We start from the raw sequence: 13,225 nt of genomic DNA, 5'->3' as shown, positions 1-13,225 counted from the left end.
GTGCCCTTGCGGTTATAATTAATTTGGAGCGTCAGCCTCTTAAACTTTATCGGCCGCTGTGGAAATTAAATGTCTCCTTGCTCGATGACCCTGACATCGAACCTCTAATACAGACGGCGTGGGACATGTGTTTACGTTCTCTGCGATACTATCCGTCTAAGCTTCACTGGTGGATCCACTGTGCGAAGCCAAAACTACGTCGCACTTTAATGTCCTACAGTTATAATAGAGCGCGAGATCTGAAACTGACTTTTGAGTATTATTATTCGGTGCTTCACGAACTTTATGATACTTCTCGAATGACAGGTGCCCACCTTTCTGAGATTCGGAAAATTAAAGCCAAGCTCCTTAGTATTAAACGGCTTCAGATGGAAGGATTGAAGATTAAATCTAAACCGCCGTCCACCTTAGCACATGAAATGACTTCCATGTACCACCTGTTTCGTCACCACAAGAACCGTCGACGTGTATTGATTGACGGCCTTATGGCAGCTGATGGTTGCCGGCTTACCTTACAGAATCAAATAACCCATGAACTTACCTGCTACTATGAGACCTTATATGCTGTGGCTGATTCTGATCCGCTTGATGTTGATGAGATTTTAACTGCTATCCCATCAGTTTTAACAGAGGACCATAATGTGGAATTTTTAGCTCCTTTTACTGCAGACGAAATTTCAGCTTTCATTGCTTGTTCACCATCTCACAAATCTCCTGGTCCGGATGGCCTTCCTAAGGAATTTTTTGTTCGCTTTTGGACTATTATAGGGCCTGTTTTTACGGATATTGTAAATGAAATCTTGAATGGTGGCACAATTCCAGCCGATTTCAAGAGAGGTACGGTTGTCCTGATACCAAAATCTGCTGGTTTGAAGACAGCTAGTGACTTTCGTCCTTTAACCCTTTTAAATTTTGATTATAAGACGGCTGCTAGGGCTGTTAATGCACGTCTATCCCTCTTGCTTACACCTGTGATAACTCCTTGTCAAAGCTGCTTTCCAGGGCGCTCCATATTGACTCCTCTGGCGGGGTATCGTGATGTCGTGTCGATTGTCGCTGTCACCAATATTTCCTGTGCGCTTTTATTTGTTGATTTTAGTAAGGCTTTTGATCGTGTGTCCCATTCGTTTTTAGAGCTTCTGCTGCGCCGACTCGGTTTTAATGAAAAGGCGCTGCTGGTACTTAAGAATATGACGACTGGTATTTCTGCTAAGATTGACATTAATGGCCAGCTAACGAAGGTCATTGATATTAAACGTGGCGTCCCGCAAGGTAGCCCTTTATCCATGACCCTTTATGCTCTCTCCCTTCAACCACTCCTCTCTCGTCTCAACTCGACACTTCGTGGTCTTACGATTTCTGGGGTTACCCTGACAGCAACAGCTTATGCTGATGATTTGGTTGTTTTGCTTCGTTCCGCCGCCGAAGTGCCGCAGTTGAAAATGGAACTAGATAAATTTTCTGCGGCCTCCGGCTCTCGTCTCAACCCCCGTAAAAGCAAACTTCTGAATTTGCGGGGCTTTGAAAATGTGGTTGTTCCGTGGGTTACGGCTGTTGAACACCATACACATTTAGGCATCTATCTTGAACGGTGTCCTCTTCGTATGGCTGCAAAAAATTGGCAAGTGGCCATTTCCAAGCTTCAAGGTGTTTTATTCGAACACTCATGGCGTTCGATACCGCTACTGCAAAAAAAGCGTGTATTAGACACTTATGTTTTATGTAAAGTATTTTACGTTGCTCAGTTGTTTCCGCTTCCAAGAATGCAGGGTGCAAAAATGGTCCAGCTTATCAACAGATATATTTGGCGGGGGCACATTTTTAAATTACGTTGTGATGTTCTTACGAAGCCGCGTCTTGCGGGCGGCTTGTCGTTCACCGATGTCCGTGTCAAGGCTGCGGCCCTTTATGTTAAGCGCACCCTCCATCTTTTATTTTCTGAGTCCCCGACTGTTACTTCGCGATTATTCCATGTCGTTCGTCCTGCGAGCTTGTCACCGCCTATTAACGTAGGGCCTCTAAATGCGAAGCTACGGCATGTTCGGGACTTCTACATTGAGATTAGTTATCTGGATCTCCACTTCCAACGTCGTCCTGTTTTTACTATGCGAACACTGCTTGACAAATGGCACAGGTCTTCTTCTTCCATCCCGATTGTTTTGCAATATCCCCGTTTTAATTGGCGTCACATATGGACGAATATTAGCTTACCCGTTCATTCAGCACCTGTTGCCTCCCTATGGTATAAGGTAGTTCACCAGCTGATTCCTACGAATGAACGACTTCATCGCATAGGTTTAAGTGTCTCTCCGCTTTGTCAAACGTGTGGTTGTGTTGATACACTCCAACACCGATTTACCTGCGCTGACCGTCTTCGCATGTGGTACTGGCTGCGCCGACGATTGGCGTTACTCACCAGGAGCTCGGAATCGGCATTTACAACTGATATTCTCTGCTGGCCGGACACGGTTTTTTATCCCGGGACAAAGAACAATACCATTATGTGGCTTCTTGGCCGTTACATTTTTGCAGTGGTTGATGGTGATGGTATTTCCGATTTTATTTCGTTTATTGGTTACATGCTTCATGAGTACTGGACGCAACAATCTTTCCCACATCTTAAGAGGGACTTTGCGAATATGCTTAGTATTGTCTTCGAAAAGCAGGGGATTGGTTAAGTTTCCACTTCTCTTGATCGCTCCTGCGCCAGTTACATTAATGGCACCGGTATAGGGGCATACTGATCTCACTTCACGATAGGGAAGACATTCTCGCTAGCTCTTACTTATTTTGCTTTCCTGCCAAGATTTTACCTGTTTGGATAGACACTGCATCACAAGCCCCGTGTCCACATATAAGTATCATAAGACTCTGAACCAAGGGAAATTACTACGTATTGGTGCCACTGTGCTTCGGTGCAGGGAGGAGGAGACGTCATGGCCAGGCCTCGGATTTCGACCCCTGCCCAACGCGCCTCCCCCGAGCTGCACTTGTGATTTAAAAAAAAAAAAAAAAAAAAAAAAAAAAAAAAAAAAAAAAAAGGTGGCCGAGTGGTTAAGGAACAAGCTAACAATCTAAAAAAAAAAAAAAAAAAAAAAAATAGCTCAGTTGGGAGAGCAATAATACCAAAAAAAAAAAAAAAAAAAAAAAAAGTGGCAGAGCGCTGGTCTAGTAAACCAGAGGTCGTGAGTTCGATCCTCACAGGAGGCAAAAGAATTTTGTAACAGCCCCTTCTAACGTAGATCTTTCGAAAAAAGCGGTCAAGGATATAAAAAATTATGAATGGGTTCGGTATTTAAGAAATGCTCTCGCAAATGAATAGTGCGAATGGTGCTATTAAAGTAGGCACCAGAAACTGCTGCTTTTGGCAGTCTCCGGAGAATGCCGACGTGGAATACTTAGTTCTTGTGATGTATTTTCTACCCCTGGTAGAGACCCTCGCGGTTGTCGTCGTCGTCGTCGGCGCCGCCGCCGCTTTGGTAATAGAGGCAACTCGCCATTGTATGACATAGGGTGAGGCACCTTCTGCAAGCGACTGAGATGGCAGTAAGCAATTGAAGCTGATTTGCAACCTCTTGTTTGATCAGCGTCACAAGGGCTTGAATGTAACTTGCGATGGGACACAGCAAGAAGTAGCGTCGCCTTTTTAGTACTGAAATTGGAGATGGAGAATTGCGTCAAAGATGGGAAATTCATTCCGGCAAGCGTACAAATGGCGACAATGAGGTGTGTGTGGGGAAGCATATTGCGCCAGTGACCGTGTGGCCTAATGGATAAGGCGTCGGACTTCGGATCCGAAGATTGCAGGTTCGAATCCTGTCACGGTCGAGTTTTTCCAGTTCTGCAAAAGATGCATGCTGTTTTACTGAGTTGTTTGAGTACTACAAATCTAGTTGAAAGTTGCTGCTGTCCGCTTCCTGGCTGCAAACCGGCGTCTACCTGAAGCTCAAGCAAGACAAAGGGGTTGTGTAGCGAAATTTTCGGCACAGTGCCGATCAGGAGAGATTTTTGGAACTACTGCGTCTGACTCAGGACCCAAGAGCTGCGCCACAGGCGTCTGCGCACAGTCGAGCATGTGTGTTGAATAATGGTGCTGATAGCCACGTATCATTTCAAGTAGATTTGATGCCTTTCGGAAAATTTATTTCATTGAATAGGAATTGTAGCTCATTTGTGGCAGCAGGAAATAAGCTGTAGTCAAAAGGATCTTCCATAGATGGTCGCAGGTCGCATAAATACTGTATGGCTCGTGACGCGTTGTGTGGAGCCCGGCTAGCTCAGTCGGTAGAGCATGAGACTCTTAATCTCAGGGTCGTGGGTTCGAGCCCCACGCTGGGCGGCGCAAAATTTTGTGTCTACGCGGATGCAACCTGCGCCCCTCTCGTGAGCCTTGCGTAATGAACGTAACGGGTTACGACGATGCCTAGCTTCGTATGAATATCAGAGGAATGGTTTTTGAAGCTGAAAGTAGCTCTGAAATGAAATAAAAGTGTTGTTTTGGAATTTTAGGCGTACATCGATATCGTGTGAGATGTGTAGGAAAGCAGCAGCTGTGCTAACTAAATACAAATAATGGTCGCTAATGCGGTGCGTTTCCAGCTGAAGGGCTCCGATTGACTGGTCCATAAGATTGAAGTACCCGAAATGTGAACTAGGCGGCGCCTCCTTAGCTCAGTGGCAGAGCGCTGGTCTAGTAAACCAGAGGTCGTGAGTTCGATCCTCACAGGAGGCAAAAGAATTTTGTAACAGCCCCTTCTAACGTAGATCTTTCGAAAAAAGCGGTCAAGGATATAAAAAATTATGAATGGGTTCGGTATTTAAGAAATGCTCTCGCAAATGAATAGTGCGAATGGTGCTATTAAAGTAGGCACCAGAAACTGCTGCTTTTGGCAGTCTCCGGAGAATGCCGACGTGGAATACTTAGTTCTTGTGATGTATTTTCTACCCCTGGTAGAGACCCTCGCGGTTGTCGTCGTCGTCGGCGCCGCCGCCGCTTTGGTAATAGAGGCAACTCGCCATTGTATGACATAGGGTGAGGCACCTTCTGCAAGCGACTGAGATGGCAGTAAGCAATTGAAGCTGATTTGCAACCTCTTGTTTGATCAGCGTCACAAGGGCTTGAATGTAACTTGCGATGGGACACAGCAAGAAGTAGCGTCGCCTTTTTAGTACTGAAATTGGAGATGGAGAATTGCGTCAAAGATGGGAAATTCATTCCGGCAAGCGTACAAATGGCGACAATGAGGTGTGTGTGGGGAAGCATATTGCGCCAGTGACCGTGTGGCCTAATGGATAAGGCGTCGGACTTCGGATCCGAAGATTGCAGGTTCGAATCCTGTCACGGTCGAGTTTTTCCAGTTCTGCAAAAGATGCATGCTGTTTTACTGAGTTGTTTGAGTACTACAAATCTAGTTGAAAGTTGCTGCTGTCCGCTTCCTGGCTGCAAACCGCCGTCTACCTGAAGCTCAAGCAAGACAAAGGGGTTGTGTAGCGAAATTTTCGGCACAGTGCCGATCAGGAGAGATTTTTGGAACTACTGCGTCTGACTCAGGACCCAAGAGCTGCGCCACAGGCGTCTGCGCACAGTCGAGCATGTGTGTTGAATAATGGTGCTGATAGCCACGTATCATTTCAAGTAGATTTGATGCCTTTCGGAAAATTTATTTCATTGAATAGGAATTGTAGCTCATTTGTGGCAGCAGGAAATAAGCTGTAGTCAAAAGGATCTTCCATAGATGGTCGCAGGTCGCATAAATACTGTATGGCTCGTGACGCGTTGTGTGGAGCCCGGCTAGCTCAGTCGGTAGAGCATGAGACTCTTAATCTCAGGGTCGTGGGTTCGAGCCCCACGCTGGGCGGCGCAAAATTTTGTGTCTACGCGGATGCAACCTGCGCCCCTCTCGTGAGCCTTGCGTAATGAACGTAACGGGTTACGACGATGCCTAGCTTCGTATGAATATCAGAGGAATGGTTTTTGAAGCTGAAAGTAGCTCTGAAATGAAATAAAAGTGTTGTTTTGGAATTTTAGGCGTACATCGATATCGTGTGAGATGTGTAGGAAAGCAGCAGCTGTGCTAACTAAATACAAATAATGGTCGCTAATGCGGTGCGTTTCCAGCTGAAGGGCTCCGATTGACTGGTCCATAAGATTGAAGTACCCGAAATGTGCACTAGGCGGCGCCTCCTTAGCTCAGTGGCAGAGCGCTGGTCTAGTAAACCAGAGGTCGTGAGTTCGATCCTCACAGGAGGCAAAAGAATTTTGTAACAGCCCCTTCTAACGTAGATCTTTCGAAAAAAGCGGTCAAGGATATAAAAAATTATGAATGGGTTCGGTATTTAAGAAATGCTCTCGCAAATGAATAGTGCGAATGGTGCTATTAAAGTAGGCACCAGAAACTGCTGCTTTTGGCAGTCTCCGGAGAATGCCGACGTGGAATACTTAGTTCTTGTGATGTATTTTCTACCCCTGGTAGAGACCCTCGCGGTTGTCGTCGTCGTCGTCGACGCCGCCGCCGCTTTGGTAATAGAGGCAACTCGCCATTGTATGACATAGGGTGAGGCACCTTCTGCAAGCGACTGAGATGGCAGTAAGCAATTGAAGCTGATTTGCAACCTCTTGTTTGATCAGCGTCACAAGGGCTTGAATGTAACTTGCGATGGGACACAGCAAGAAGTAGCGTCGCCTTTTTAGTACTGAAATTGGAGATGGAGAATTGCGTCAAAGATGGGAAATTCATTCCGGCAAGCGTACAAATGGCGACAATGAGGTGTGTGTGGGGAAGCATATTGCGCCAGTGACCGTGTGGCCTAATGGATAAGGCGTCGGACTTCGGATCCGAAGATTGCAGGTTCGAATCCTGTCACGGTCGAGTTTTTCCAGTTCTGCAAAAGATGCATGCTGTTTTACTGAGTTGTTTGAGTACTACAAATCTAGTTGAAAGTTGCTGCTGTCCGCTTCCTGGCTGCAAACCGCCGTCTACCTGAAGCTCAAGCAAGACAAAGGGGTTGTGTAGCGAAATTTTCGGCACAGTGCCGATCAGGAGAGATTTTTGGAACTACTGCGTCTGACTCAGGACCCAAGAGCTGCGCCACAGGCGTCTGCGCACAGTCGAGCATGTGTGTTGAATAATGGTGCTGATAGCCACGTATCATTTCAAGTAGATTTGATGCCTTTCGGAAAATTTATTTCATTGAATAGGAATTGTAGCTCATTTGTGGCAGCAGGAAATAAGCTGTAGTCAAAAGGATCTTCCATAGATGGTCGCAGGTCGCATAAATACTGTATGGCTCGTGACGCGTTGTGTGGAGCCCGGCTAGCTCAGTCGGTAGAGCATGAGACTCTTAATCTCAGGGTCGTGGGTTCGAGCCCCACGCTGGGCGGCGCAAAATTTTGTGTCTACGCGGATGCAACCTGCGCCCCTCTCGTGAGCCTTGCGTAATGAACGTAACGGGTTACGACGATGCCTAGCTTCGTATGAATATCAGAGGAATGGTTTTTGAAGCTGAAAGTAGCTCTGAAATGAAATAAAAGTGTTGTTTTGGAATTTTAGGCGTACATCGATATCGTGTGAGATGTGTAGGAAAGCAGCAGCTGTGCTAACTAAATACAAATAATGGTCGCTAATGCGGTGCGTTTCCAGCTGAAGGGCTCCGATTGACTGGTCCATAAGATTGAAGTACCCGAAATGTGCACTAGGCGGCGCCTCCTTAGCTCAGTGGCAGAGCGCTGGTCTAGTAAACCAGAGGTCGTGAGTTCGATCCTCACAGGAGGCAAAAGAATTTTGTAACAGCCCCTTCTAACGTAGATCTTTCGAAAAAAGCGGTCAAGGATATAAAAAATTATGAATGGGTTCGGTATTTAAGAAATGCTCTCGCAAATGAATAGTGCGAATGGTGCTATTAAAGTAGGCACCAGAAACTGCTGCTTTTGGCAGTCTCCGGAGAATGCCGACGTGGAATACTTAGTTCTTGTGATGTATTTTCTACCCCTGGTAGAGACCCTCGCGGTTGTCGTCGTCGTCGGCGCCGCCGCCGCTTTGGTAATAGAGGCAACTCGCCATTGTATGACATAGGGTGAGGCACCTTCTGCAAGCGACTGAGATGGCAGTAAGCAATTGAAGCTGATTTGCAACCTCTTGTTTGATCAGCGTCACAAGGGCTTGAATGTAACTTGCGATGGGACACAGCAAGAAGTAGCGTCGCCTTTTTAGTACTGAAATTGGAGATGGAGAATTGCGTCAAAGATGGGAAATTCATTCCGGCAAGCGTACAAATGGCGACAATGAGGTGTGTGTGGGGAAGCATATTGCGCCAGTGACCGTGTGGCCTAATGGATAAGGCGTCGGACTTCGGATCCGAAGATTGCAGGTTCGAATCCTGTCACGGTCGAGTTTTTCCAGTTCTGCAAAAGATGCATGCTGTTTTACTGAGTTGTTTGAGTACTACAAATCTAGTTGAAAGTTGCTGCTGTCCGCTTCCTGGCTGCAAACCGCCGTCTACCTGAAGCTCAAGCAAGACAAAGGGGTTGTGTAGCGAAATTTTCGGCACAGTGCCGATCAGGAGAGATTTTTGGAACTACTGCGTCTGACTCAGGACCCAAGAGCTGCGCCACAGGCGTCTGCGCACAGTCGAGCATGTGTGTTGAATAATGGTGCTGATAGCCACGTATCATTTCAAGTAGATTTGATGCCTTTCGGAAAATTTATTTCATTGAATAGGAATTGTAGCTCATTTGTGGCAGCAGGAAATAAGCTGTAGTCAAAAGGATCTTCCATAGATGGTCGCAGGTCGCATAAATACTGTATGGCTCGTGACGCGTTGTGTGGAGCCCGGCTAGCTCAGTCGGTAGAGCATGAGACTCTTAATCTCAGGGTCGTGGGTTCGAGCCCCACGCTGGGCGGCGCAAAATTTTGTGTCTACGCGGATGCAACCTGCGCCCCTCTCGTGAGCCTTGCGTAATGAACGTAACGGGTTACGACGATGCCTAGCTTCGTATGAATATCAGAGGAATGGTTTTTGAAGCTGAAAGTAGCTCTGAAATGAAATAAAAGTGTTGTTTTGGAATTTTAGGCGTACATCGATATCGTGTGAGATGTGTAGGAAAGCAGCAGCTGTGCTAACTAAATACAAATAATGGTCGCTAATGCGGTGCGTTTCCAGCTGAAGGGCTCCGATTGACTGGTCCATAAGATTGAAGTACCCGAAATGTGCACTAGGCGGCGCCTCCTTAGCTCAGTGGCAGAGCGCTGGTCTAGTAAACCAGAGGTCGTGAGTTCGATCCTCACAGGAGGCAAAAGAATTTTGTAACAGCCCCTTCTAACGTAGATCTTTCGAAAAAAGCGGTCAAGGATATAAAAAATTATGAATGGGTTCGGTATTTAAGAAATGCTCTCGCAAATGAATAGTGCGAATGGTGCTATTAAAGTAGGCACCAGAAACTGCTGCTTTTGGCAGTCTCCGGAGAATGCCGACGTGGAATACTTAGTTCTTGTGATGTATTTTCTACCCCTGGTAGAGACCCTCGCGGTTGTCGTCGTCGTCGTCGTCGGCGCCGCCGCCGCTTTGGTAATAGAGGCAACTCGCCATTGTATGACATAGGGTGAGGCACCTTCTGCAAGCGACTGAGATGGCAGTAAGCAATTGAAGCTGATTTGCAACCTCTTGTTTGATCAGCGTCACAAGGGCTTGAATGTAACTTGCGATGGGACACAGCAAGAAGTAGCGTCGCCTTTTTAGTACTGAAATTGAAGATGGAGAATTGCGTCAAAGATGGGAAATTCATTCCGGCAAGCGTACAAATGGCGACAATGAGGTGTGTGTGGGGAAGCATATTGCGCCAGTGACCGTGTGGCCTAATGGATAAGGCGTCGGACTTCGGATCCGAAGATTGCAGGTTCGAATCCTGTCACGGTCGAGTTTTTCCAGTTCTGCAAAAGATGCATGCTGTTTTACTGAGTTGTTTGAGTACTACAAATCTAGTTGAAAGTTGCTGCTGTCCGCTTCCTGGCTGCAAACCGGCGTCTACCTGAAGCTCAAGCAAGACAAAGGGGTTGTGTAGCGAAATTTTCGGCACAGTGCCGATCAGGAGAGATTTTTGGAACTACTGCGTCTGACTCAGGACCCAAGAGCTGCGCCACAGGCGTCTGCGCACAGTCGAGCATGTGTGTTGAATAATGGTGCTGATAGCCACGTATCATTTCAAGTAGATTTGATGCCTTTCGGAAAATTTATTTCATTGAATAGGAATTGTAGCTCATTTGTGGCAGCAGGAAATAAGCTGTAGTCAAAAGGATCTTCCATAGATGGTCGCAGGTCGCATAAATACTGTATGGCTCGTGACACGTTGTGTGGAGCCCGGCTAGCTCAGTCGGTAGAGCATGAGACTCTTAATCTCAGGGTCGTGGGTTCGAGCCCCACGCTGGGCGGCGCAAAATTTTGTGTCTACGCGGATGCAACCTGCGCCCCTCTCGTGAGCCTTGCGTAATGAACGTAACGGGTTACGACGATGCCTAGCTTCGTATGAATATCAGAGGAATGGTTTTTGAAGCTGAAAGTAGCTCTGAAATGAAATAAAAGTGTTGTTTTGGAATTTTAGGCGTACATCGATATCGTGTGAGATGTGTAGGAAAGCAGCAGCTGTGCTAACTAAATACAAATAATGGTCGCTAATGCGGTGCGTTTCCAGCTGAAGGGCTCCGATTGACTGGTCCATAAGATTGAAGTACCCGAAATGTGAACTAGGCGGCGCCTCCTTAGCTCAGTGGCAGAGCGCTGGTCTAGTAAACCAGAGGTCGTGAGTTCGATCCTCACAGGAGGCAAAAGAATTTTGTAACAGCCCCTTCTAACGTAGATCTTTCGAAAAAAGCGGTCAAGGATATAAAAAATTATGAATGGGTTCGGTATTTAAGAAATGCTCTCGCAAATGAATAGTGCGAATGGTGCTATTAAAGTAGGCACCAGAAACTGCTGCTTTTGGCAGTCTCCGGAGAATGCCGACGTGGAATACTTAGTTCTTGTGATGTATTTTCTACCCCTGGTAGAGACCCTCGCGGTTGTCGTCGTCGTCGTCGGCGCCGCCGCCGCTTTGGTAATAGAGGCAACTCGCCATTGTATGACATAGGGTGAGGCACCTTCTGCAAGCGACTGAGATGGCAGTAAGCAATTGAAGCTGATTTGCAACCTCTTGTTTGATCAGCGTCACAAGGGCTTGAATGTAACTTGCGATGGGACACAGCAAGAAGTAGCGTCGCCTTTTTAGTACTGAAATTGGAGATGGAGAATTGCGTCAAAGATGGGAAATTCATTCCGGCAAGCGTACAAATGGCGACAATGAGGTGTGTGTGGGGAAGCATATTGCGCCAGTGACCGTGTGGCCTAATGGATAAGGCGTCGGACTTCCGATCCGAAGATTGCAGGTTCGAATCCTATCACGGTCGAGTTTTTCCAGTTCTGCAAAAGATGCATGCTCTTTTACTGAGTTGTTTGAGTACTACAAATCTAGTTGAAAGTTGCTGCTGTCCGCTTCCTGGCTGCAAACCGGCGTCTACCTGAAGCTCAAGCAAGACAAAGGGGTTGTGTAGCGAAATTTTCGGCACAGTGCCGATCAGGAGAGATTTTTGGAACTACTGCGTCTGACTCAGGACTCAAGAGCTGCGCCACAGGCGTCTGCGCACAGACGAGCATGTGTGTTGAATAATGGTGCTGATAGCCACGTATCATTTCAAGAAGATTTGATGCCTTTCGGAAAATTTATTTCATTGAATAGGAATTGTAGCTCATTTGAGGCAGCAGGAAATAAGCTGTAGTCAAAAGGATCTTCATTAGATGGTCGCAGGTCGCATAAATACTGTATGGCTCGTGACGCGTTGTGTGGAGCCCGGCTAGCTCAGTCGGTAGAGCATGAGACTCTTAATCTCAGGGTCGTGGGTTCGAGCCCCACGCTGGGCGGCGCAAAATTTTGTGTCTACGCGGATGCAACCTGCGCCCCTCTCGTGAGCCTTGCGTAATGAACGTAACGGGTTACGACGATGCCTAGCTTCGTATGAATATCAGAGGAATGGTTTTTGAAGCTGAAAGTAGCTCTGAAATGAAATAAAAGTGTTGTTTTGGAATTTTAGGCGTACATCGATATCGTGTGAGATGTGTAGGAAAGCAGCAGCTGTGCTAACTAAATACAAATAATGGTCGCTAATGCGGTGCGTTTCCAGCTGAAGGGCTCCGATTGACTGGTCCATAAGATTGAAGTACCCGAAATGTGAACTAGGCGGCGCCTCCTTAGCTCAGTGGCAGAGCGCTGGTCTAGTAAACCAGAGGTCGTGAGTTCGATCCTCACAGGAGGCAAAAGAATTTTGTAACAGCCCCTTCTAACGTAGATCTTTCGAAAAAAGCGGTCAAGGATATAAAAAATTATGAATGGGTTCGGTATTTAAGAAATGCTCTCGCAAATGAATAGTGCGAATGGTGCTATTAAAGTAGGCACCAGAAACTGCTGCTTTTGGCAGTCTCCGGAGAATGCCGACGTGGAATACTTAGTTCTTGTGATGTATTTTCTACCCCTGGTAGAGACCCTCGCGGTTGTCGTCGTCGTCGGCGCCGCCGCCGCTTTGGTAATAGAGGCAACTCGCCATTGTATGACATAGGGTGAGGCACCTTCTGCAAGCGACTGAGATGGCAGTAAGCAATTGAAGCTGATTTGCAACCTCTTGTTTGATCAGCGTCACAAGGGCTTGAATGTAACTTGCGATGGGACACAGCAAGAAGTAGCGTCGCCTTTTTAGTACTGAAATTGAAGATGGAGAATTGCGTCAAAGATGGGAAATTCATTCCGGCAAGCGTACAAATGGCGACAATGAGGTGTGTGTGGGGAAGCATATTGCGCCAGTGACCGTGTGGCCTAATGGATAAGGCGTCGGACTTCGGATCCGAAGATTGCAGGTTCGAATCCTGTCACGGTCGAGTTTTTCCAGTTCTGCAAAAGATGCATGCTGTTTTACTGAGTTGTTTGAGTACTACAAATCTAGTTGAAAGTTGCTGCTGTCCGCTTCCTGGCTGCAAACCGGCGTCTACCTGAAGCTCAAGCAAGACAAAGGGGTTGTGTAGCGAAATTTTCGGCACAGTGCCGATCAGGAGAGATTTTTGGAACTACTGCGTCTGACTCAGGACCCAAGAGCTGCGCCACAGGCGTCTGCGCACAGTCGAGCATGTGTGTTGAATAATGGTGCTGATA

At 46.9% G+C, this 13,225-nt stretch overlaps 19 non-coding genes across 19 annotated transcripts; all 19 read left to right on the top strand.

Moving 5' to 3' along the window:
* The first annotated feature begins 3,755 nt into the window (after positions 1 to 3,755).
* Positions 3,756 to 3,828, top strand: Trnar-ucg. Its single transcript has one exon. It is a non-coding gene; the product is annotated as a tRNA-Arg (tRNA).
* Positions 3,829 to 4,266: 438 nt separating this feature from the next.
* On the top strand, positions 4,267 to 4,339 carry Trnak-cuu. Its single transcript has one exon. It is a non-coding gene; the product is annotated as a tRNA-Lys (tRNA).
* A 321-nt stretch (positions 4,340 to 4,660) lies between these two features.
* Positions 4,661 to 4,732, top strand: Trnat-agu. Its single transcript has one exon. It is a non-coding gene; the product is annotated as a tRNA-Thr (tRNA).
* A 542-nt stretch (positions 4,733 to 5,274) lies between these two features.
* On the top strand, positions 5,275 to 5,347 carry Trnar-ucg. Its single transcript has one exon. It is a non-coding gene; the product is annotated as a tRNA-Arg (tRNA).
* A 438-nt stretch (positions 5,348 to 5,785) lies between these two features.
* Positions 5,786 to 5,858, top strand: Trnak-cuu. The gene has a single exon. It is a non-coding gene; the product is annotated as a tRNA-Lys (tRNA).
* Positions 5,859 to 6,179: 321 nt separating this feature from the next.
* Positions 6,180 to 6,251, top strand: Trnat-agu. The gene has a single exon. It is a non-coding gene; the product is annotated as a tRNA-Thr (tRNA).
* A 545-nt stretch (positions 6,252 to 6,796) lies between these two features.
* Positions 6,797 to 6,869, top strand: Trnar-ucg. The gene has a single exon. It is a non-coding gene; the product is annotated as a tRNA-Arg (tRNA).
* A 438-nt stretch (positions 6,870 to 7,307) lies between these two features.
* Positions 7,308 to 7,380, top strand: Trnak-cuu. Its single transcript has one exon. It is a non-coding gene; the product is annotated as a tRNA-Lys (tRNA).
* Positions 7,381 to 7,701: 321 nt separating this feature from the next.
* Trnat-agu lies at positions 7,702 to 7,773 on the top strand. The gene has a single exon. It is a non-coding gene; the product is annotated as a tRNA-Thr (tRNA).
* A 542-nt stretch (positions 7,774 to 8,315) lies between these two features.
* Positions 8,316 to 8,388, top strand: Trnar-ucg. Its single transcript has one exon. It is a non-coding gene; the product is annotated as a tRNA-Arg (tRNA).
* A 438-nt stretch (positions 8,389 to 8,826) lies between these two features.
* On the top strand, positions 8,827 to 8,899 carry Trnak-cuu. Its single transcript has one exon. It is a non-coding gene; the product is annotated as a tRNA-Lys (tRNA).
* Positions 8,900 to 9,220: 321 nt separating this feature from the next.
* Trnat-agu lies at positions 9,221 to 9,292 on the top strand. Its single transcript has one exon. It is a non-coding gene; the product is annotated as a tRNA-Thr (tRNA).
* Positions 9,293 to 9,840: 548 nt separating this feature from the next.
* On the top strand, positions 9,841 to 9,913 carry Trnar-ucg. Its single transcript has one exon. It is a non-coding gene; the product is annotated as a tRNA-Arg (tRNA).
* A 438-nt stretch (positions 9,914 to 10,351) lies between these two features.
* On the top strand, positions 10,352 to 10,424 carry Trnak-cuu. The gene has a single exon. It is a non-coding gene; the product is annotated as a tRNA-Lys (tRNA).
* A 321-nt stretch (positions 10,425 to 10,745) lies between these two features.
* Positions 10,746 to 10,817, top strand: Trnat-agu. Its single transcript has one exon. It is a non-coding gene; the product is annotated as a tRNA-Thr (tRNA).
* A 545-nt stretch (positions 10,818 to 11,362) lies between these two features.
* On the top strand, positions 11,363 to 11,435 carry Trnag-ucc. Its single transcript has one exon. It is a non-coding gene; the product is annotated as a tRNA-Gly (tRNA).
* Positions 11,436 to 11,873: 438 nt separating this feature from the next.
* Positions 11,874 to 11,946, top strand: Trnak-cuu. Its single transcript has one exon. It is a non-coding gene; the product is annotated as a tRNA-Lys (tRNA).
* Positions 11,947 to 12,267: 321 nt separating this feature from the next.
* On the top strand, positions 12,268 to 12,339 carry Trnat-agu. The gene has a single exon. It is a non-coding gene; the product is annotated as a tRNA-Thr (tRNA).
* A 542-nt stretch (positions 12,340 to 12,881) lies between these two features.
* Trnar-ucg lies at positions 12,882 to 12,954 on the top strand. Its single transcript has one exon. It is a non-coding gene; the product is annotated as a tRNA-Arg (tRNA).
* The last annotated feature ends 271 nt before the right edge of the window (positions 12,955 to 13,225 follow it).

Source organism: Schistocerca piceifrons, unplaced genomic scaffold (genome assembly GCF_021461385.2).
Source record: "Schistocerca piceifrons isolate TAMUIC-IGC-003096 unplaced genomic scaffold, iqSchPice1.1 HiC_scaffold_1772, whole genome shotgun sequence".
Taxonomy (NCBI): domain Eukaryota; kingdom Metazoa; phylum Arthropoda; class Insecta; order Orthoptera; family Acrididae; genus Schistocerca; species Schistocerca piceifrons.
The sequence above is the reverse complement of the archived record's forward strand: the minus strand, read 5'-3'. Positions and strand labels throughout refer to the sequence as shown.